Raw genomic sequence first — 22,744 nt, forward strand, 5'->3', positions numbered from 1 at the left:
CAGCTCACAGTCCATACATCAAAGCATTACGACTGTAACTTTTTTTAAACTTCAAAAGAACTAAAAACAGGATGCTGCGTTGTTCCAAATGGAACCGAAAAGAGAAACTTTTTTTTTTCATTTTGTTTGTTTTTCTCCCTAAAACATTTTTGTGTAAACAAACCTGAAAACGCAGGCGCCAAACTTGAGACACCAGAATAAACTGTAAACTGCATGGAAGCCTCGTGCAGAGGCCACAACTGCTGGAAACTATAAAACGCATTCCCCGAGGGCGACCGCGGAGAGGGCATCCTTCTGCAGCCACCGCGATGCCCCAAAAAATGAAATAAAACAATAAACTTGGTCAGTGTCCTCATACGGCTCGAAACGTCTGACAATAAGGAGCCATGTAGGAATAAAAAATAAAAATAGACGCTGCATCTTTAAAGCCCAAGGCTGCGACATTTTTCGAGTTTAACAATGGAACATTTCCGAGTGTTTCCCTGCAGCGGCCTGCCAAGCATTGGCAACGGCAGGAGAGCGAGCAGAAACTTGTTCCGTTCGGCCCCGGACAGGCTTCACAACTTCCTTCCTGACTTCTAATTGAACAGAAAGAGGAGAGCAGCGGGGCTGGGGCGGCCCGGGGACCTCTGCAGCGCACCGGGGGCCGAGGTGGAGAGCCACCTATGAGGCAGGGGCGGGGCCTGGCCGGGAGGAGGAGGACGGAGGGGCTGGGGCCTGCCGCCGCCGCGGCTGCCTCCCGGGAGGAAATGGACTCCGCAGGCGGCAGGGAGGAGCAGGCGGGAGCTGCAAGCAGCTGCGTTCCTGCTGCTCGGGGCGGCTCCGGCCAGGCACTGATGGGACCGTGAGCCCAGGCAGGCTGCAGGAGCCCGGGGGGCCCGCTCCAGAGCCCCCGCATCACACCGCAGGTAAGGGCTTGCGTGTTGTGAGCGCTTGCATTCTTTTGTGAGCGGGAGGAGGCGGAGTGTGCCTTCACCCTGTGCTCCCTCGCTGCTGAGAAGAGAGCAGGGTGAGGGGGGACTGCATTATAGTTTGGGCAAACTACATTTACATTGTATTTAATTATCGCTTCCTACCCCATGACGAGGCGTCGAAGCGCTTGAGCATGTGTTGTCTCAGTAGGATTTTGCTTTTACCACGTAACCCGTAGTATATCGAGAATGAGTCCAGTCTGGAGCTACTCCTCTTCTGTAGAGTTGTATAGATGTTGTTAGCGCTTAGAAACAGGAGAGCGGTTTGCGGCGCTATATATAAACATTACTGCTTTTACAATAAAAAAAACTATACTTCTTCTAAACCACTGGGAAGATGGAACTGTCCCCTTGCATGTGCAACATGGCATTCCAAACCCCATCACAAGTTTTAAAAGGTGGAGACTTCTGCCCCGCTTCCTACCTTCGCCCCTTTCCACGTTGAAAGAACGCCTTTGCGAATGCTTGTACTGTGTCAAGGTTCACGTGTGTGCATATCCAGACATGTTGTTTGCATTTTTGACTATGCTCGTAAAGAACGTCTCTCGAACGGTGTGTGGTGTGCAACTTTTCCCTCTCGCCATGCACTGAAAACGGGCACGTTTCGAACCCCCCCGCTGCAAGCGCTCTCCCCGTCCGCTCTGCATTCGAGCAGAGGAAATGGGTAAGAAGACGCTGTCATTTTTTGCTAGTTTTTATAAGCAGCAGGAATGTATTTCTGGACGAGGGACTGTGAGGAGGGCGTAAGATCAGTCTGGGGGATATTGCGGGCAATCCAGACAGGGAACACGTTTACTCATACCTCACGGGGCACTGGAAGCAAACACGAACGTTTAAATGTGTCATTTATAGCGCTTTGCGCAGCGCTGTACTAGCCCTATCACTTGTAAGTGGCTTGGAGTGAATAGGGTGTAAAGCGAGAAAAAAATTGGGCGCGTATTTTTTAGGCGCTTTGACACAGAAAGCGCAAGTAATTATTAAAAATTGATCAATTGTTGGCCAGCAGTTTAAAGCAGCCTGTATGTAGCCAGCGATACGGATAGCTGGTAACACCGTGTCTGCTCTGTGTAGTGTCCCCAGACTCCTGTGTACGCGATGTGAGTGCCCTGCGTCTGCCTGTGGTATCCCCAGACACCTGCTGAGTGTGCGCTGCAAGTGGCCTGCGTCTGCCTGTGTTGTATCCCCAGACTCCTGCTGAGTGTGAGCGGCAAGTGACCTGCTTCTACCTGTGTGGTATCCCCAGAAACCTGCTGAGTGTGAGCAACCTGCGTCTGCCTGTGTGGTATCCACAGACTCCTGCTGAGTGTCCGCTGTGAGTGCCCTGCATCTGCCTGTGGGGTATCCCCAGACTCCTGCTGAGTGTGAGCTGCGAGTGACCTGCGTCTGCCTGTGTGGTGTCCCCAGACTCCTGCTGAGTGTCCGCTGTGAGTGCCCTGCATCTGCATGTGGGGTATCCCCAGACTCCTGCTGAGTGTGAGCTGCGAGTGACCTGCGTCTGCCTGTGTGGTATCCACAGGCTCCTGCTGAGTGTGCGCTGCGATTGGCCTGCATCTGTGTTTGTGCTGCAAGTGCTGTCTGTCTGTGTGGTATCCCCAGACTCCTGAGTGTGCGCTGCGAGTGCGTCTGCCTGTGTGGTATCCCCAGACTCCTGAGTGTGCGCTGCAAGTGACCAGCATCTGCCTGTGTAGTATCCCCAGACTCCTGCTGAGTGTGAGATGCAAGTGACCAGCATCTGCCTGTGTGGTGTCCCCAGACTCCTGCTGAGTGTGAGCTGTAAGTGACCTTAGTCTGCCTGTGTGGTATCCCCAGACTCCTGCTGTGTGTGCTGCTAGTGATTTAGAAAAGGGGGTGGTGATGAACAGAGCGTCTGAGTTAAACAGACCACTCTTACCCAGTCCAAAGATCAGGGCTTGATCCATCACCGTTATTTATCTCACTGCCCCATCCCAGCTCAGAACCTGGCTATATGCAAATCAGTCTGTCCCTGGCCCAGTGCATCATGGGAACAGGGCAGACTAAACTACCAAGCCAATTCTTCACCAGAAAGGAGACAAGCTACCGGGGACCGGTTTCTGGCATTTCAGCCTTCTTCGGCCCGGCTTGCTTGAATCCTGATGGAGCAGTGAGAAAGGGACTCCTGTCTGAGTATACCCTGCCACACCTATAGTGGCCAAAAACGATTTAGAAAAGGGGGTGGTGATGAACAGAGTGTCTGAGTTAAACAGACCACTCTTACCCAGTCCAAAGATCAGGGCTTGATCCATCATGTTTCCTTCCCAGTGTAAGAATTGGCTTTTGTAGTTTGGTTTGCCCTGTTCCCATCATGCACTGGGACAGGAACAGACTAATTTGCATACAGCCAGGTTCTGAAACTGGGATGGTGCAGTGAGCTAAAAAACTGTGTTGGATCTAACCCTGATCTCTTGACTGGGTGAGAGCTTTCTGCTTAATTCAGAGACTCTGTCCCTCACCACCCCTTGTTGTAAATATTTTTGTCCACCCTAAGCGTGGAAGGGTATTCTCAGATGTGAGACCCTTGCTCATTGCACCATCAGGATTCAAGCAAACCGGGCCGAAGACGGCTGTAATGCCAGAAACCGGTCCCCGGGAGCTTGTTTCCTTCCCAGTGTAAGAATTGGCTTTTGTAGTTTGGTTTGCCCTGTTCCCATCATGCACTGGGACAGGAACAGACTAATTTGCATACAGCCAGGTTCTGAAACTGGGATGGTGCAGTGAGCTAAAAAACGGTGTTGGATCTAGCCCTGATCTCTTGACTGGGTGAGAGCTTTCTGCTTAATTCAGAGACTCTGTCCCTCACCACCCCTTGTTGTAAATATTTTTGTCCACCCTAAGCGTGGAAGGGTATTCTCAGATGTGAGACCCTTGCTCATTGCACCATCAGGATTCAAGCAAACCGGGCCGAAGACGGCTGTAATGCCAGAAACCGGTCCCCGGGAGCTTGTTTCCTTCTCAGTGTAAGAATTGGCTTTTGTAGTTTGGTTTGCCCTGTTCCCATCATGCACTGGGACAGGAACAGACTAATTTGCATACAGCCAGGTTCTGAAACTGGGATGGTGCAGTGAGCTAAAAAACGGTGTTGGATCTAGCCCTGATCTCTTGACTGGGTGAGAGCTTTCTGCTTAATTCAGAGACTCTGTCCCTCACCACCCCTTGTTATAAATATTTTTGTCCACCCTAAGCGTGGAAGGGTATTCTCAGATGTGAGACCCTTGCTCATTGCACCATCAGGATTCAAGCAAACCGGGCCGAAGACGGCTGTAATGCCAGAAACCGGTCCCCGGGAGCTTGTTTCCTTCCCAGTGTAAGAATTGGCTTTTGTAGTTTGGTTTGCCCTGTTCCCATCATGCACTGGGACAGGAACAGACTAATTTGCATACAGCCAGGTTCTGAAACTGGGATGGTGCAGTGAGCTAAAAAACGGTGTTGGATCTAGCCCTGATCTCTTGACTGGGTGAGAGCTTTCTGCTTAATTCAGAGACTCTGTCCCTCACCACCCCTTGTTGTAAATATTTGTGTGTGCTGCTAGTGACCTTAGTTTGCCTGTGTGGTATCCCCAGACTCCTCCTGAGTGTGCGCTGCGAGTGGCCTGCATCTGCCTGTGTGGTGTCCCCAGACTCCTGCTGAGTGTGCGCTGTCCCCAGACTCCTGCTGAGTGTGCGCTGTGAGTGCCCTGCTTCTGCCTGTGTGGTGTCCCCAGACTCCTGCTGAGTGTGCGCTGCGAGTGACCTGCTTCTGCCTGTGTGGTGTCCCCAGACTCCTGCTGAGTGTGCGCTGCGATTGGCCTGCATCTGTGTTTGTGCTGCAAGTGCTGTCTGTCTGTGTGGTAACCCAAGGCTCCTGGAGTGTGCGCTGCGAGTGGCCTGCTTCTGCCTGTGTTGTATCCCCAGACTCCTGCTGAGTGTGAGCTGTAAGTGACCTGCGTCTGCCTGTGTGGTATCCCCAGAAACCTGCTGAGTGTGAGCTGCGAGTGACCTGCGTCTGCCTGTGTGGTATCCACAGGCTCCTGCTGAGTGTGCGCAACCTGCGTCTGCCTGTGTGGTATCCCCAGACTCCAGCTGAGTGTGCGCTGCGATTGGCCTGCGTCTGCCTGTGTGGTGTCACCAGACTCCTGCTGAGTGTGCGCTGCGAGTGACCTGCTTCTGCCTGTGGGGTATCCCCAGACTCCAGCTGAGTGTGCGCTGCGATTGGCCTGCGTCTGCCTGTGTGGTGTCACCAGACTCCTGCTGAGTGTGCGCTGCGAGTGACCTGCTTATGCCTGTGTGGTATCCCCAGACTCCTGCTGAGTGTGCGCTGCGATTGGCCTGCGTCTGCCTGTGTGGTGTCCCCAGACTCCTGCTGAGTGTGCGCTGCGATTGGCCTGCGTCTGCCTGTGTGGTGTCCCCAGACTCCTGCTGAGTGTGCGCTGCGAGTGACCTGCGTCTGCCTGTGTGGTGTCCCCAGACTCCTGCTGAGTGTGCGCTGCGAGTGGCCTGCTTCTGCCTGTGTGGTATCCCCAGACTCCTGCTGAGTGTGCGCTGCGAGTGCGTCTGCCTGTGTGGTATCCCCAGACTCCTGAGTGTGCGCTGTGAGTGGCCTGCTTCTGCCTGTGTGGTATCCCCAGACTCCTGCTGAGTGTGCGCTGCGAGTGCGTCTGCCTGTGTGGTATCCCCAGACTCCTGAGTGTGCGCTGTGAGTGGCCTGCATCTGCCTGTGTAGTATCCCCAGACTCCTGCTGAGGGTGTGCTGCTAGTGACCTGCGTCTGCCTGTGTTGTATCCCCAGACTCCTGCTGAGTGTGCGCTGCAAGTGACTACCCTGGCTGTGGTATCCCCAGACTCCTGAGTGTGCGCTGTGAGTGGCCTGCTTCTGCCTGTGTGGTATCCCCAGACTCCTGCTGAGTGTGCGCTGCGAGTGCGTCTGCCTGTGTGGTATCCCCAGACTCCTGAGTGTGCGCTGCGAGTGGCCTGCATCTGCCTGTGTAGTATCCCCAGACTCCTGCTGAGGGTGTGCTACTAGTGACCTGCGTCTGCCTGTGTTGTATCCCCAGACTCCTGCTGAGTGTGTGCTGCTAGTGACCTTAGTCTGCCTGTGTGGTATCCCCAGACTCCTGCTGAGTGTGCGCTGTGAGTGCCCTGCTTCTGCCTGTGTAGTGTCCCCAGACTCCTGCTGAGTGTGTGCTGCGAGTGGCCTGTGTCTGCCTGTGTGGTATCCCCAGACTCCTGCTGAGTGTGCGCTGCAAGTGACTACCCTGGCTGTGGTATCCCCAGACTCCTGAGTGTGCGCTGCGAGTGACCTGCTTCTGCCTGTGGGGTATCCCCAGACTCCTGCTGAGTGTGCGCTGCGAGTGGCCTGCATCTGTGTTTGTGCTGCAAGTGCTGTCTGTCTGTGTGGTAACCCAAGGCTCCTGGAGTGTGCGCTGCAAGTGACCTGCGTCTGCCTGTGTTGTATCCCCAGACTCCTGAGTGTGCGCTGTGAGTGGCCTGCTTCTGCCTGTGTGGTATCCCCAGACTCCTGCTGAGTGTGCGCTGTGAGTGGCCTGCATCTGCCTGTGTGGTGTCCCCAGACTCCTGCTGAGTGTGCGCTGCGAGTGGCCTGCTTCTGCCTGTGTGGTATCCCCAGACTCCTGAGTGTGCGCTGCGAGTGACCTGTCTCTGCCTGTGTGGTGTCCCCAGACTCCTGCTGAGTGTGCGCTGCGAGTGACCTGTCTCTGCCTGTGTGGTATCAACCGGCTCCTGCTGAGTGTGCGCTGCGAGTGCCCTGCGTCTGCCTGTGTCCCCTTTCATTTCCTTCTTCTCTCTTGTGCTATGTGACTGCCCTGTCCGCCTCGTGTGGTTTGCGCATTCCTTTTTACCTCCCGCTGAGTGTGTGCTGACAGTACATGTCTGCGGTGTATCCCCTTCCTTGCCTTCTGCTGTGTGCACCAGAGGTCCCCGCATCTGCCCCTGTGGTGTATCCCCTTCCTTGTCTTCTGCTGAGTGCACCAGAGGTCCCCACATCTGCCCCTGTGGTGTATCCCCAACCCCAGACTCCTGCTGTGTGCACCAGAGGTCCCCACATCTGCCCCTGTGATGTATCCCCTTCCTTGCCTTCTGCTGAGTGCACCAGAGGTCCCCACATCTGCCCCTGTGGTGTATCCCCACCCCCAGACTCCTGCTGTGTGCACCAGAGGTCCCCACATCTGCCCCTGTGGTGTATCCCCTTCCTTGCCTTCTGCTGAGTGCACCAGAGGTCCCCACATCTGCCCCTGTGGTGTATCCCCACCCCCAGACTCCTGCTGTGTGCACCAGAGGTCCCCACATCTGCCCCTGTGGTGTATCCCCTTCCTTGCCTTCTGCTGTGTGCACCAGAGGTCCCCGCATCTGCCCCTGTGGTGTATCCCCTTCCTTGTCTTCTGCTGTGTGCACCAGAGGTCCCCGCATCTGCCCCTGTGGTGTATCCCCTTCCTTGTCTTCTGCTGTGTGCACCAGAGGTTCCCACATCTGCCCCTGTGGTGTATCCCCTTCCTTGCCTTCTGCTGTGTGCACCAGAGGTCCCCGCATCTGCCCCTGTGGTGTATCCCCTTCCTTGTCTTCTGCTGTGTGCACCAGAGGTCCCCGCATCTGCCCCTGTGGTGTATCCCCTTCCTTGTCTTCTGCTGTGTGCACCAGAGGTTCCCACATCTGCCCCTGTGCTGTACCCCCACCCCAGACTCCTGCTGTGTGCACCAGAGGTCCCCACATCTGCCTCTGCGGTGTATCCCCTTCCTTGCCTTCTGCTGAGTGTCTCTTGTGGGTGGTCCCCATTCATTCCTTCCTTAGCCTGCTTTTCCATTTGGAATCTCAAGGCTTTCCAGGCTAACCGCTGTCCCCCACTGCCTACCCTGGTCCCCCCAATGACCCTGGGCTTTACAACCATCTTCTGAAATCTGCCATCCCATAAACCATCTCCCTTTCCTGTTTTTGTAAGAAATAACCCTGTTCTGCCCCGCTTGCAGACAACCATTGCTTCCCAGAGTGTGTGTTGTATTCAATAAGCACATGTACACCCCTAATATGGAATATAGAATTGTCCAAGCCGAATCGCTGTTAAAATGTAGTCCTGAGTCAATTTGCAATTTGTATGTATATATATATATATATATAAACTCCAACCACTAGTATATGTAGTAGATCATTGTACTTACTACCACTCCTATGTGATTTTAGAGTTTATCTGTTTGTATCTCTTCCTAGAGTGACTTTACAACATGTACATTTGCAATATTTTTCTTATATCTCTTATGTAACTCTTGTAATCCAAAGTCCTTATGTAACACACTGCTTCTTTTGTAAAGCGCCTTGACACCTTCAGGTAATGTTCGCGCTATATAAAATCCCATTAAATAAATCCCTACCTCATAGGGTGAGCCCTGTCCTCTGTATGGTAGCCTGCACTCTTAGACTAATGAGCTATGTTTAATATTCAAAACATGTAGCTCAGCAGAGCATGTACATGGCGGTGTCAACGTCTGGATTTTTCTAGGTTTCTGTGACTCATGCCCGGGCATACAAATCTTGGACCATATCACAACAGCCTGATGCAGAAGTCTTACCATCTCCTCTAGGCCCCTCTTCGTGCCAATCCATAATTGACTGACATGGTTAAGTCACTGCCACTTAGGTGTACCAGTTGCATATCTGAACTCTACTCTGTTTAAGTTGTTAGATCTGGTTAGCAGCAAAGCTGACCGTCTGACATATTGTCATACATTCTTTAAAATTTCAAGGCGGGCTCTGGCTCCACCTAAAGTATTACCCTCTCACCTCACCATTTTAGCTGTTTCTAGGAATTGCTTCCATTGGCATGCTTGAAGGACTTTTACATCTGAAATTGATACAAAGACATCACACTGTTTAACACTCACTTCTTGATCTCCTATATGAATTGTATATCTGAGGCAATGCTTTTGTGCTGCTCACCCCCCTCCACAACCCCCCGCAGCATTGGCAAAGCCATTGTGAATGCCTCAGTTTGCATGCATTTGCTCATTAAAGTGAGACATGTTGGCCTTGCCAGTGTTTGTTAATGCTGCTGCTGTTAATCTTGCAGGTGAAACCGTATTCTGTCTCATGTAGGCCTTGTATGTATCTGACTCCCACTCACTGGACTTCATCATATCCTCTCTGCACCCCTCACTGAGCCTATTGTTGCTCCCCCCGTCCTGAAAGATGGCTACAATACCAGGTGGCTGGCTTTTTTTTTTTGTTGCTTCTCTATTGCTAATATAAAGGCCTTTTTTTTTTACCTATTCATGTTTCTTGCTTAAGGAGTATTTCGACCTCAGTGTTTTGATTGGATAATTGTATCCATTCATGGCAAACGTCAGTCTTTGCATTGCAGACACGATGCACTATTCACTCTCACTGCTCCCAAGTACTCCTTCAGCTCGGTTTCATTAAAAAAATGAACTCCTCTACTCTGTCCTTGTTGCACAGCCTGCTGATACAAATGTGGGCGGCCATCTTAGAATGTATTAAGCTATTTCAAAATGGCTACTCGTGTGCAACTGTGCGACCGCTCTCATAGTCATTTTTCTTAAAATAAAATAAAAATAATTTTAAGGCGGCTGCATTTATATCCAGCAGCTAACTTGTAATGACTTTTCTTGTAAGTTTAAGAAAATGTCCACCCCACATGCAGTGTGGCCATGTTGTAATGATTCTTTTTTTAACATTTTATTAACTTTATATATTAAATTTTGAAACATTAACAGTACAGTTGTGTACAATCATCAGCGTTTCACAAGCCAGTTATTATCATTTAGTGGCAGAATCCAATGTCTCATCAATATTGCTTGTTTAACTATAACATTGAGCGAGAGTAACGATATGCAAATTTACCATGAAACACATTTCTCAGCCTTACATTTCACTGTTACTGTCCGGGGTATCCTACTGTAGTGATTATTCTTAAATTAAAAGAGAGACCATTACGAGATGGTTATCGGGTGTGTATGTATACATGTAGCGGCCATTCCCTAGAAGGACCCAAAGACTGAGCAAGCTTCAGTTAAAGAAGTACTGGCAATATTCTTAGATCTGTTCTCCCAAAGTGCTGACATTGGGCTTAGAATTTATCACTTTAATTTTTGTCTTGTTTTTAATATCTAGAGTATGGTATTAGTATTCGCTGAAAACCTGCCATTAGAACATGGTACAGTGTGTAGGCATGGGTCTCCAATGCATAGATTTGAAATGGCTCCTTCTCCCTCTCATCTGTAGCTTTTATGGCACTCATTGGACACTGAGCGTGATTCTTATTCCATAATAAGTGAGTACGCTTCAGCTGTTTAACTCTGTCACTTGTCCGTAGGAAACAGCCAAGCCATCCAGTTAGAGCACTATAATATTGGTGACCCTAGAGCACCAGTGGTAAATTACAGTACTCTCAGCCCAGTAAGCACTGGATGACACCGGAAGTGCTTCACATCTTCTCAAATCTTTGCTAGCGGAAGCCTCCGACCTTGATGGTTCTCGTTTGGACTCCCATTGCCTTGCGGCATCAGGAAAGATTGCTGCCCATCATGGGTTTAACTGAGTGGCTCTGCCACACCTGATTCCGCGGTGTTCTGTTCCTCTCCTCTTGATATTTTGTCTATAGATTTCTCCATGCCAAGTTGGTTCTTCCTTCAAGAGCTCAGTCAAGTGCTTGGCAGTCTCTGCTCTGCCAGCCATCTTTGCATCCTTGTCAACTTAGCACCAAAAAAATGAAGTGGAACTTCATCTCATTGCATTGCTCTCAATCCAAACCCCTTACCAGCAGACATCCCATGTGAATAATAAATCCGTTGACCTCCTATTCTTCTAATTCCCTCCAATTTTCCTCATGACAGTTAATTTCTTCTTCAAATTCAATTAGTATTTATAAAGCGCTACACTGTCACCCCTAGGGGTATCTGGGCGCTTAGGGTTCCGTATCTCTGTTGAAAAGCTGGGTATTTAGACTCTTTCAGAAGTCCACCAGTGAGGGTACTGTTCGGAGAGGGAGTTGCAGATCGTTCCAGGTCTTGACGACGAGGTAGGAGAAGGAGTGTCCACTGCTCCGGCTCTCACAAATGCAGGAGGTGAGTGCAAGTGAGGAGGAGCGCAGGTGTCTGGCGGGTTGATGGAAGTTTAGTTGGTGGTTGAAGTAGGATGGTACTTGATTGTGGAGGGCTTTGTAGGCGTGCATGAGGATCTTGAACTGGCTTCTCTTCTGAATGAGGAGCTATTGGAGGTTTCTGAGGTGGGGGCGAAGTGGGTTTGTTTGAGGAGGTCCAGGATGAGTCTGGGTGCAGCGCTCTGTATGGTCTGGAGTCTTCTGAGGAGCTGGGTGCAGAGGCCAGCGTAGAAGGTGTTGCGGTAGTCGAGGTGGCTGGTTAAGAGGGCCTGAGCGACTGTCTTTCTGGTGTTCACTGAGATCCATCTGAAGATTTTGCGGAGCACGTGACGTATATGGAAGCAGGAGGAAGCAACTGCTTCGACTTGTCGTTTCATGGTCAGTTTGCTGTCTAGGATGATACCTGGGTTGCGCACTTGGACTGTTTGCTTGGGAGTAGGTCCAAGATTGGCTGGCCACCAGCTGTGGTCCCAGGTGGAGATGTTGTTCCAAAGATCAGTACTTCTGTCTTGCCTGAGTTCAGTCTGAGGCAGTTGGCTCTCATCCAGTTTGCTATGTTGTTCATGGCGTTAGAGAAGTTGGTTTTGACGTTGGTGGGGACCTCGGTGAGCAAGCGGATTAGTTGAGTGTCGTCTGCATAGGAGGTTATGTTGACGCCGTGGGATCTGTTGACGTCTGCGAGTATGTTCATGTAGGTGTTAGACAGGGAGGGCTGAGAGATGATCCTTGGGGTACGCCCCATATGATGTCCTTGGGTGCTGAGATGCAGGGTGGCAGCCTGATGCTTTGTGTGCATCCTGTCGGGAAGGAGGCGATACACCTGAGGGCGTCTTGCTTATGCCGATAGTTAGACTCAGCATCCTGGGCACCTGGGCACTCTGGGGTTACTGCGATCCAACCGCATCAACTGCAGTCTTCCCCCACTGGTGTCCTGGGGGCTCAGTACCAGTGAACCCAAAACTGGATAAACAAGTACTCCTCTCCAGCACTTGACTCTCTCCAGGTAGCGAGACAGAGCAGTCCAAGGCCTACTCAAGGAGGTGAGGTGGGGTTAGAAACTCAGAATACAGTGCACACCATACTACCACCTGATAAAATCAATGTCCAGTCAGTGCATTACTTTTTATAAAAGAAAAGTACTTTGATACATACAAGATAATTATACTACACATGAAACTAGGATAAACCGTGAAAACCAAAAGTCTCTACAACCCTCTGGGCCAGAGTTTTGACCCAAGCAGTATTATAGCGCCTAGATGGCAAGCACCATATAAACACAGTTAACATGAAAACTCACAATTAGCATTGCATATTACAGACCATGGTTCACAGGCCTGCTCTCATTTGCTAAAGCCTTGATGTCAATCTTTGGATTGAAAGGATATAATTTCAGCATATGATGTGAAGTCAAATGTTCTTGCTCAGCCCCATAACCCCCACCCAAAGCAACAGAAGTGCCCTCCCATCCTGAGTGAGGACACTGCTCTAGTGGTGCCAGGGATCTGACCACAGGTGCCTGATGTCTTGGTACCTGGCAGTTTACTGGAGTCCCACTAGTCCAGTAACCACTGGCTAACTGTAGGAGGGTAGTGGCTGGACAGAGTGCCAATCCACCCTGATTCCCCTAGAAATCACAAAAAGAAGGGTGGGGGCTTGTTTCACTGGCCTCTATTCCCAGCCACTGCTTGTACAGGCTCCCACAGCGCAGGGGAGGAGCTTAGAGGGGATTTGATCTCTCATTCAAGCACTAGAATCAAGCTTCCCCCTCTCTGGCTCCCTTGATGTGCTGCAAGCTTCCTTTCCACACCAGCTCTCTTGCTGTGCCGCAAGCTTCCTTTTCAAACCAACTCCCTTGATGTGCTGTAAGCTTCCTTTCCCCCCCTTGGGCAGCTGTCTGAAATTTCCTTGTTAAAAAACGCACGCTCCACAAGTCTCACAGAAACAGCTGGTCTTCTCCCATACTGCTGATTCCCTGGATTCTCATTGAACTCTTGGCAGCAGACTCCATCCATCATAGAGAAAACTTCCTTAAGTTCCAAATGCAGTGAGCAAGTGTCTTATCCCCTGCCTTCAAACTGCAGGTCGCACCTGGCTACCTTCGGACAGACCTGGTGTGGCCACCTCTTCAATCATAAAACCAGTCTTGAACAGCTGACCACTCAGGCCAGACTTTTATCACCTCTGATTGATAGGCACATCCAATGGGAGAGTCTGCTACGTTTGCATCCTGAATACACCTACAATCCCAGACCATCATGGCATGTTCATTGTATGGCTAAAGCATGCACAGAGGACCTACAGTCTTCCCTGGTACCAGCCTGTGCAATTCCCTAAAGAGGAATTTTAGTTAACTCCAGACCAGGAGGCACTGAACAGTGGGGGAGGGTCCCCTTAGCAGAGTTAGTGCAGCTAAACCCAGTTAAGAGCTGAGTGTATACCCCAGCCCACCAAGCCTCTTCAAGGAAATGGGGAGGGGCATGGGGGGAGCTGGGATGTCCAGCAGAACAGCTCGCATTCCTCACACTGGCTCAGCTCACCATTATTCCCCAGTACACCCACGGGCTCTAAAACACAAGTCAGGTAGACAAAGGCAACAGGACCACAGACTTGATCAGGAGGGTGGCTAGTGTCTCACCGCTGACTATAGATTTATTGCTGCCACCACTGTCAGTCTACTACAGCCTGGGTAGAAAGGGCAGTAGCCACTCTCTGAAAAATAGGGGTGCACTAGGCATGCCCTTAGGTCTTAATCCATGTAAACAGGGAGACCCTCAGTGGACATGTATGATTGTCATACTCACTGAGGTAGGGATCTAGAAACCATGCAGTAGCTTTTGAGTGACTTGCCTGGAGATTAGCATAAGGTAAGGGAAGCACCCTCTCTAGAGACATGCAGGAGACTTCTCACCCCAACACCGATGCTGTAGAGACTGTTGATGAGGTTGTCGTGGGAGACTGTGTCAAACGCCTCAGAGACCGAGGAGGATCAGAACCACAGTTTGAGGAGATTTCTGATGTAGTCTGTGGCAGCAATCGATGCGGATACAGTGCTGTGGGTGGCCTGGAATCCTGACACTTTGGCTTTGTCCAGGATTTTGGTGAGCTATTGGATGTCTCAAGTACCATGGCCCTGGTAGGGCGGCAATGAGATCGGTCGATAATTTTCTGACTGCTGGGGTCGGCGAGGGTTTCTTTAGAAGGGGTTTGACAGCTGCATGTTTCCATCTGCGTGGGACGGTTGCCGTGGAGATAGAGGTGTTGAGGATTCTGGTGAGTTCCGTGCCGATTGGGTTAATTCTGATGTTGAAGAGGTGGTGAGGCAGGGGTCATAGGGCATCCCGAATTGGATAGAAGACATGATGGCTGTGGTGGTCTGGGCGGTAAGCGGAGACCAGGTGGTGATAGTTTTGGCTGGTGTTCGCTGGTTGGCTGAGATTATTGAGGGTGGGGATTGGAGGTCAAAATTGGTGTAGATTATGGCAATCTTGCTGTGGAAGTAGTAGGAGAGGGCATCGCAGAGCTGCTGGGAGGGGTGGATGGTGTTCTCTTTACCTGTCTGGTGGAAGAAGAATTCCTTGACTTGAGTTCCTTGGGGTGGTGAGCCACGGTGTCGATGTGGGCAGTGATGGCTGTTTTCATGGCTTCCTTTTTGTCGGTGATAGTTGTTGAGGGCTGTTTTGTGAGATGCTCTGTCGGCTGGGTTCTTCGTGATGTGCCATTGCTTCTCTAGTTGGTGGCAGTTGCACTTGGTGGTATTGAGCTTTGGAGTGTACCAGCAGGCATGTTTCGAGGTTTTGTTAGTTTTTGTAGGTTTCTGTCGGGGCTACTCTGTTCGTGCAGTTGGTGATCTAGGCTAAGACGTTCTGAGCAGCCTGGTCTAGTTTTTCTGAGGCTTGGGGGCGGTTGGTGATGAGCGCCTGGGTCCTCCGAGTTTCGGTAACCTTGCTCCAGTTACGGTGGGATCAGATGTGATGTGTGCTGGTTGTCGGAGATGTTGAAGTCGACGATGGTGCATTTGGTTCAGGTGAATTCTGTTGTGTGGCTGAATTTGATTCTGTCGCTGTAGGTGAAAATAGGATTGAGTATGTGTCCGACCTTGTGCGTGGGTTCAAGACTCCTGCATGAAACCATGTCACTCTTCGACTGTCTGGACACTTGGACTTCACCTGGAACCGAGACAGCATCAAGGAAGACTTCTGCTGCTTCTGGTCTTGCTATTCTGCAAGTCTGATTCGTCATCGGTGTCTGTGCTTCTTCCAGGATCTTCAACAGACCCGTGGGCATCAAGGAAACCCAAAGTAATCTCCCTTGGAGTGAAGGAGTCATTCCCCTGCATCTGCAGGCACAGCAGCGATTCTGACCGGTCTGCTGCTCCTGATGCCCCACAGACTTCAAAAGGCTCAGCAAAACAGGTGGTGGTTCTGCAACTCCCTCAAGGCCTGGCCTGTCCTCTCTGCAGTTTTGACGCAAGTAGCCCTCGTCTGAGCCAATAGGACCAAGCCCCTGTGCACTGCTTCGACTTGCTGTTGCCAAGGCTTGTTGCCTCTACACTCCATAGATCATTGGGCTACAAGACGCTCCAGCAGTTCTTCCTGCCAAAATCTTCGTCCTCACCTCATCCTCTACATCTTGGACCGCTTTCTTTGGTGAGCCACTCGACGTCCTCTTGTGACTCGTGTGCCTTTGGCCTTTGTGTCCCCTTGAGGGTCTACTCTTGCTTCAGTGGGATACCCTGCGTGCGCGGGGCCTGCTCTGACTCTCCTGCACTTGATGAGTCCCTTGGACCTTGCTGGCCCCAACGTTGCTCCTTTATGTTCGTGACACCCAGTGTGAGTGTCAGCTCTCTAGGCACAACCTCTGAAAACGCACCAAACGTTTTAAACTAAATAATCCAATAAGTTTAGTTCATTCTGTGATATCCTTGATAATCACGAATATTTATTCCATGTTATTATTCACATGTTTTTAGGTTCATTGCATCAAGGTGAATTATTACTCCAAGTATCATTCCAGATACACAATGTTCAATTCATCTTGAACATCACCCAATGCATTTCGGATCAAATCCTTCATCAGGGGCAGTCTGTAAATTATACAAATAATACAAATATAATCCTTGTCGAAAATGCCAAAAATGTCTACTCTATACATTACAGATTCCAAAATGCGTGACAACTGGCAAAACAGAAAGTGCGAGGGTCACATAAACGGGATAGATGGATGAATGAAAAGTGAAACGATGTCATTGTGTGGGTAACTAAACGTAAACCATAAGGTAGGAGGGTGAACGCGTGAAAGGAAACACAAAAATCGAAACCCGGTGAAGGCAACCGTGTTGCCGAACAGAAATATGTATGTAAAGACAATAACACTCAACGTGATTGTAAACTAAATAGCCACTGTGCGGTTAACAAACCAGGGTGAAACGAAGCGCGTGTCAGCATTGGAAGAAAACACTCACCAAAGATTCAGCGTGGAGAGATCCCACAACATCGTGCGTCCTACGCTACGAATGAAAGTTAGTCAATAACGCATGTGCATTTAAAATACAAAGTGACGTGCGCATAGAAAGCGGACAGGAAACGGTGGCCATATTGGAGTGGAGTGTAGTACTCCGGGTGAAGATAGAAAAGAGACGACATCTTTAAAATACACTAAATGATGGGAAAAGGTTGCAGCAAAACAGTAAATCAGTAATAAAAAGTACATTAAAAAAAAAAGTACATAAAAAATAGATATGTGGATATGACCAATATAACAAGTGCATTATAAATAACAAGAAAATTCCATCCGGTCATTTAACCCATGTGGTTTAGCAGATTGCAGAAACTTAATCCAGTGATTTTCGCGTTGCAGAAGGAAGTTATTATTGTCTCTGCCCTCACGCTTCTCCACCACTTCAACAGCAGCAAATCTAAGTTGACTTATATTGTGTCTGTTGTCTTTGAAGTGTATTGCCACTTTGGATTTGGTGTTTTCAGTCCGAATATTGCTTTTATGTTAATTAATTCTCGTTTTCAGTTTACGAGATGTTTTTCCAGTGTAAATCAAACCGCAAGGGCATTTGATGATATAAATTGCATTTTCAGTGTCGCACGTGGCATTGAACCTAAAATTTATGTTCGTCCCTTTCATTGGATGTTTCATAGTGGATCCCTTGATCAGATTGTTGCAGTTTTTGCAATTGAGGCATGGTTGGTTACCCTTGTACGTAACAGAAGTTGATGGATTGGGTCTAGTGATGATGTCTTTCAAGTTGTTCCCCCTGGTGTATGCAAAAAGTGGTTGTTCTTTGAAGATCTGTTTGAAATCAACTTCTCTGCTGATAGGCCAATGTTTTAAGATAGATGCTTTATACGCTCTAGAGACTACAGAGTATTTTGAAACAACCACAGGTCTTTTTATGGTATCCTTCTGTGTAGAATGTAATGCCTCATGTCGGCTCAGTTTGTCACAACGATCTTTAGCATTCTGCAAGATTGACTTGGGATAACCCCTATCTTCAAAGCGATTGATCATGTCGATAGCTTGTTCCTGGAATTTATTGGGTTCTGAAACAATCCTCTCAACCCGTAGGAGTTGAGAGTACGGTAAGTGATTCTTCAAGGCCATCTGGTGAAAAGACCTATAGTGCAAGGTGTTGTTTTTGTCTGTTGATTTCCTGAACAAGTTGGTTTCCAAACGATTTCCACTGTGGCTAATTTTGACATCCAAAAAGGTGATGGATTCATGTGGATGACATATATTACGCTGCCAGACGGTCAAGAATGTAAACATTGACGAAGGACTCTGTGTCCGAAACGCGTCTGTTACACTTGTTTGTAGGCTGAAATAAAACATTGCCATTTATCCCTGGAGTGCGTTAACGTTTTCCTTACGGAAGCGATTGGAGCTTGAGTATATATGTGTGTGTGTGTTTATATATATATATATATATAATCTCCTCATAAACTAGTTGCAAGTCTTTACACCTAACGCACAGTACAACAGTAGATGAGGCATTAATGAGGTCTCGTTGCAGATAGGTATAGCTGTCTATCAGAGGCAGCACTGTAACCAACACGTTGCTTTTTACATCAACAGGGCTTTGGTTCTACTCCGTGTCTAGCAGTGGGTGGCTTTCTTGTATAGTTAAATCTCCTCCCTAGTCTTCCTGATTATTGAATGATTGTGGCTATTCTCTCTCTGCTGATTTTGAACTTTTTTCTTCTTTTGGTTTACCTACCACTCTTTCCTCTATACACATAGGCGTGGTGTTCGCCTCCCCTCTTGTCTTCCCGCTTGCTGCCATTGGCTTCGCTAATGTTTGTAATGCGGCACTGCAACGACCATGACCTAGCAGCAACCAGACATCTTGCAATGATGTAGGCTTTTTTTTATTACTAAATATCTCTACAGTGGTTGGCACACTGTATGTAGAGGCAACTTGGTGTCCATTTTGGAAGGGTAGAAAATGTTACAAAATGCCCAATGTTACTCTCAGTAATTTCAAAAATGCTTCCATGTTGCATTTACATCCAGTGTGATGACCTTCTTCGACTACACCAGATATCATTCCAAAATGGCAGGTGCTGGTGTTGGCATCGCCAGAGATTGCATTGCATTGGCAAAATCAATACTGGCAAACAACAAGCATTGGCACAGCGAGACCGAATAACTTTGCCAATGCTTGTTAGGTTTGTTTTAGTTCATTTGCGGAAGTGTTGGGCATATACAAGAAAGGAGTTGGAAGGTGAATTACAGAACTGTAGTCTTGGTGGTTTATTTGAAAAGTTTTATAAAGCTCGAACAAGACCCTTGCGGTGTCAGAGCGATGTACAAAGTGGCAAAAAAGCACGAATAAAAACAACACAATGGTACAAAGGAAGTAGGTAAGTCAACACACTATCAAACAAAAGGGGGTAATAATCAAGGACCGGATAGTCGGCCAGTACAGTTTCAGAAGGGCCATAGAGCCAAATAACAAATTAACAGAGCAGCATAAAATAAATTGAAACAAAGGTGCAAAATAAGTATTAAATCTGGTTGGCGGGGCCTGCTAGTTTAATGCTTCGTAGTTCAGATAGGACACTATGACGTCTACACAGTCGCTGCCTTCGGCGGCCATGATGGTGTATGGTCTGGTGTAGTAACGGAGGCCTGTAGTATGTTTGTCAAAGCTTCCACGCGTAGGTTAGAGAGTAAGTTTCATTTAGTCAGACTTTGGTGCATCAAAGCAAAACTTCACAACATATGTGTTTTGTCCCAATCCTATAGCAACATCAGCCAATTGGAGGAGCTGTCGCAGTTCCATTAGGAACTCTAGCAGCTATTGGTCTATATCCTGTCTTGCCTTCTGTGCTGTGTTGCTTTTGCAGTCCATTTTTATAATCCACTTTTTAGTTGTGGCTACATACTGCAGTAGCGGTGTAATTAAGGGGTACACAGTGTGCTTTCACTGTTGCCCAGTGGAGTTGTATCTTGCCTCGTGCTGTCTTCCACCTTTGAAGTGCTTCTAATGCAGTCATGAGGATCTATTTTACATAACGTGCACTCACTAGTTGCACATCCAGTTCTTTGCCATACATTCATTCTATAAATGCCACCACTAGCAGCACCGAGTCCAGCATTACATACGTGCTATCCGTAATCAAACAAGCAGTGGCAAACCCAATTGATCTGGCTTATAACAAAAAAGGTCAGGCTGCTTGCTTTTGCCAATGCTTGTTAATTCTTGCAATCTTGTTACATGGTAATTGTTCTTCCCACCGCTCTTCCCACCACTCTTCAGAATACAAAATTGGTCTTCTGAGTATGTGTTGGTATTTATATAAACCGAACCTAGCTGTGAAGCAACTGGGCATTGTACATTATCTGAGCGTTTTATAGACCTTTTAACCCCTTCGACGCTCATGACGAGCTGAGCTCGTCATGAACCGCGGGTTTTCGCAAAAGTCAGCGCACAGCGGGAAAACGCGTAGCGCGCATGGTGTTAAAAGATTATGTTCTTCAAGTTGGGGACACACTTACTTACACGCACACTTACACACACAGACTTACACACACACACACTTATACACTCACAGGCATACACACGCAAACACACACACAAACACACACACAAGATTCACACACTCAGGCACAAGGGCATTATGTAATTTGCCCAGAATCGCACGATGTTGAGTCTAGTGCTGAAGCCAGGGTTCAAACCTGGTTCCCCAGATTCCAAAGACCGCAGACCTTTACTTAGAGCACCTGAGTGAAAAGGTTTTGAAAAATAAACCATGCCATTTATAAAGGGTTAAACAATTGAATTCAATGTACAGTTGTGAGGTAGTGTAAATATATGCCTTTGCTTTTCTTCTTCAAATTAGAATTTTTTTTATTTCTGTTTTTTTGTTAACCATATTTACATACAAACATTGACAAAGGGAAAGCTCAGCACATGTTTTCTAAAGGCGTGGCCTATTGGTTTTTCTAGTGCTTTATTCTTTTGCTGAGTTAGAAAATAGAGTAAAATCTTAGTAAGACAATCAGAGATGAGTGTTAGACAATGCAGATTTACTGTATTGAAGGCAGAGCGTCTCTACTATGTTGCAGTGCCAGCACCTTCTAGAGAAGTGCAATTGCTTTACAATGTAAAGTATTGTGTTTCTGTGGAAAAATATCAAATCTCTCCTTAGAGATGGAATAATGCTCGGACAGCAGAGAGCCTGCTAGTTTAAACTGATGCTTAGAATAAAATAGTCCAGTTCCTAGAGGTGTTCTGTGGCTCATGGCTGTAAACAGTAGATCTGTGCAGGGCCACGTACTGCTGTCTGCAGAAGTATGATGCTAGACCCTGTGTTGGTAGGGACCTCCACTTGCATCTTCAGAAGTAAGATGTTAGTCCCTGCGGTGGAAGTATGCTCTGCTGACCAGGGCCGGAGTAGGACACTTGATCTAGTGGGGTTCATGTGCTACGTTTTCATCAGTTGGAGTAAGACTCTAGCCCTGATCTGGGAAGCGTATTTGTTTTTAAATGGATTTACGGACAATTGAAAGGTACGTGTGAGATTACCTGTGGCGCAATAGTTTTGTTTTTCTTTCACTGTTGTTGTGACAAAGTAATTGACTTTTACTTTAGTCCTGGAAACCAGTTGAGTGAAGTGGCGACCCACCAAAGTTCCAACATCGGCTTCATTGTATTAATTTTATTATATATTGCAAAAAAGGAAGCCGAGGAGAACAGCTGCTATTTTTGGATTCACACACTTTTCTATTAAACAGCCGCCTCTTCAGTCACCAACACTGTGTGTGTGTATCTAATATATATATTCTGTTAGAATTGGGGGTCTCTAGTTGGCACAGGTTGGTACTTGTGACAAATAGGGACCCTCTCCTCTAGTCAGGATAAGGGGAATTACACTCCTAAAATAACCCCTGCTCACCCCCTTGGTAGCTTGGCACGAGCAGCAAGGCTTTATCTCAGAGGCGTTGTAAGTTACGCATTTGTGACCACATACAGTAACCCAGTGACACTACAAATGAACCCCACACAAGGTTTTATATCAAAAATAAGTATATTTTATATAGTTACCACAAGACCAATAACGACAAAAATATTCCACAGTACTATTAGATTTCAAGAGTTCTGGTTAAAAGGCTTAGATCAAGGTTCTGTGCGAGTCGGTAGCCCTGTCTTGCTACAGCGTTGTTGAAATAACACAGTCTAGCAAATCCAGCGGACCGCGTCAGTACGGGCCCACTCAAATGTCGACCGACTCAGTCACAGTACCTTTTACTTGAGGCGGCCGGCACGGATGTGCGAGCCGGTTCCGGTGTTCGTCGTGGTGCAGAAAGGAAGCGTTGCAGGGCGCGTTGTCCCTTGAAGTGGTGCAGGCAGCGGCCCGTTGACCGAGACGTTGGATCTAAGGCGTGCGTTGCAGGGCGAGACGGTGCTTGCAGCTTGCAGTGCGGCGACAGAGGCGGAGTTCAGGAGCTGGCGTCGATCAGTCCATCCAGACAGCGCTGCGAGACGGGCGGTGCGTCGTGAAGCGTGCGAAGCGGTGCCCAACTATGGTGCGTTCACAGGACTCTAAGTCAGCAGCAGTGACCGCATCGGTCAGAACAGTATAAGTCGGTGTAGCGCGGCGTTGCACGTCGCCGTGTCCACCAGTCGCGGTGCAGGCAATGGCTCGGTGGCGGCATCAGGACGGAGTCTGTGAGCTCAGAGCTTGCGTTGTTCGAGGCGGATGTTGCTTGATGCGGTGCCTACAGGACACCGGGCCGGTCGTGAGAGTCTATCACAGCTCCCTGCCTCTTGTAGCCACTGAAACAGCGTTTTCAGCAGCAATCCACAAAGGCTGGTTAAGTGTACTGGTCCTCAAACTTCGGTCAGGGGGCAAGCTCTCTTCCAATCCCCTGGAGATCTTTTCACAAGTTGAAAGTAAAGTCCACAAAGTTCTTTCTCATTTCTTTGGCAGTCAGGCAACCACTGCAGGCCAATCCCCCAAGCAGCACTTCAGCTTGGGAAAAGTCTCTCCTTAGTTTCTTCAGGTTCATCTCCTCAGCAGAGGTTTCTTCTTGTAAGTCCAGAAGTGATCTAATTTCATGGGATCAGGGGCCTAATATTTATACCCTAAAATCCTTTCTCTGAGGGGAGAGGGGCCTGTGCCTAGTCCAAACCAGTTCTGAAGC

General features: G+C 48.6%; 1 protein-coding gene across 1 annotated transcript in view; it reads left to right on the forward strand.

Annotated features, from left to right (window-relative positions):
* The first annotated feature begins 773 nt into the window (after positions 1-773).
* Positions 774-22,744, forward strand: part of LOC147709421 (inositol-trisphosphate 3-kinase A-like) — a 281,384-nt gene continuing 259,413 nt past the window's right edge. The window contains exon 1 of the mRNA XM_086927991.1: positions 774-908. The gene's annotated coding sequence lies outside the window, so the exon portion shown is untranslated. The remainder of the gene's footprint in view (positions 909-22,744) is intronic.

The sequence above is a fragment of the Lissotriton vulgaris genome, chromosome 6 (genome assembly GCF_964263255.1).
Source record: "Lissotriton vulgaris chromosome 6, aLisVul1.2, whole genome shotgun sequence".
Lineage (NCBI taxonomy): Eukaryota > Metazoa > Chordata > Amphibia > Caudata > Salamandridae > Lissotriton > Lissotriton vulgaris.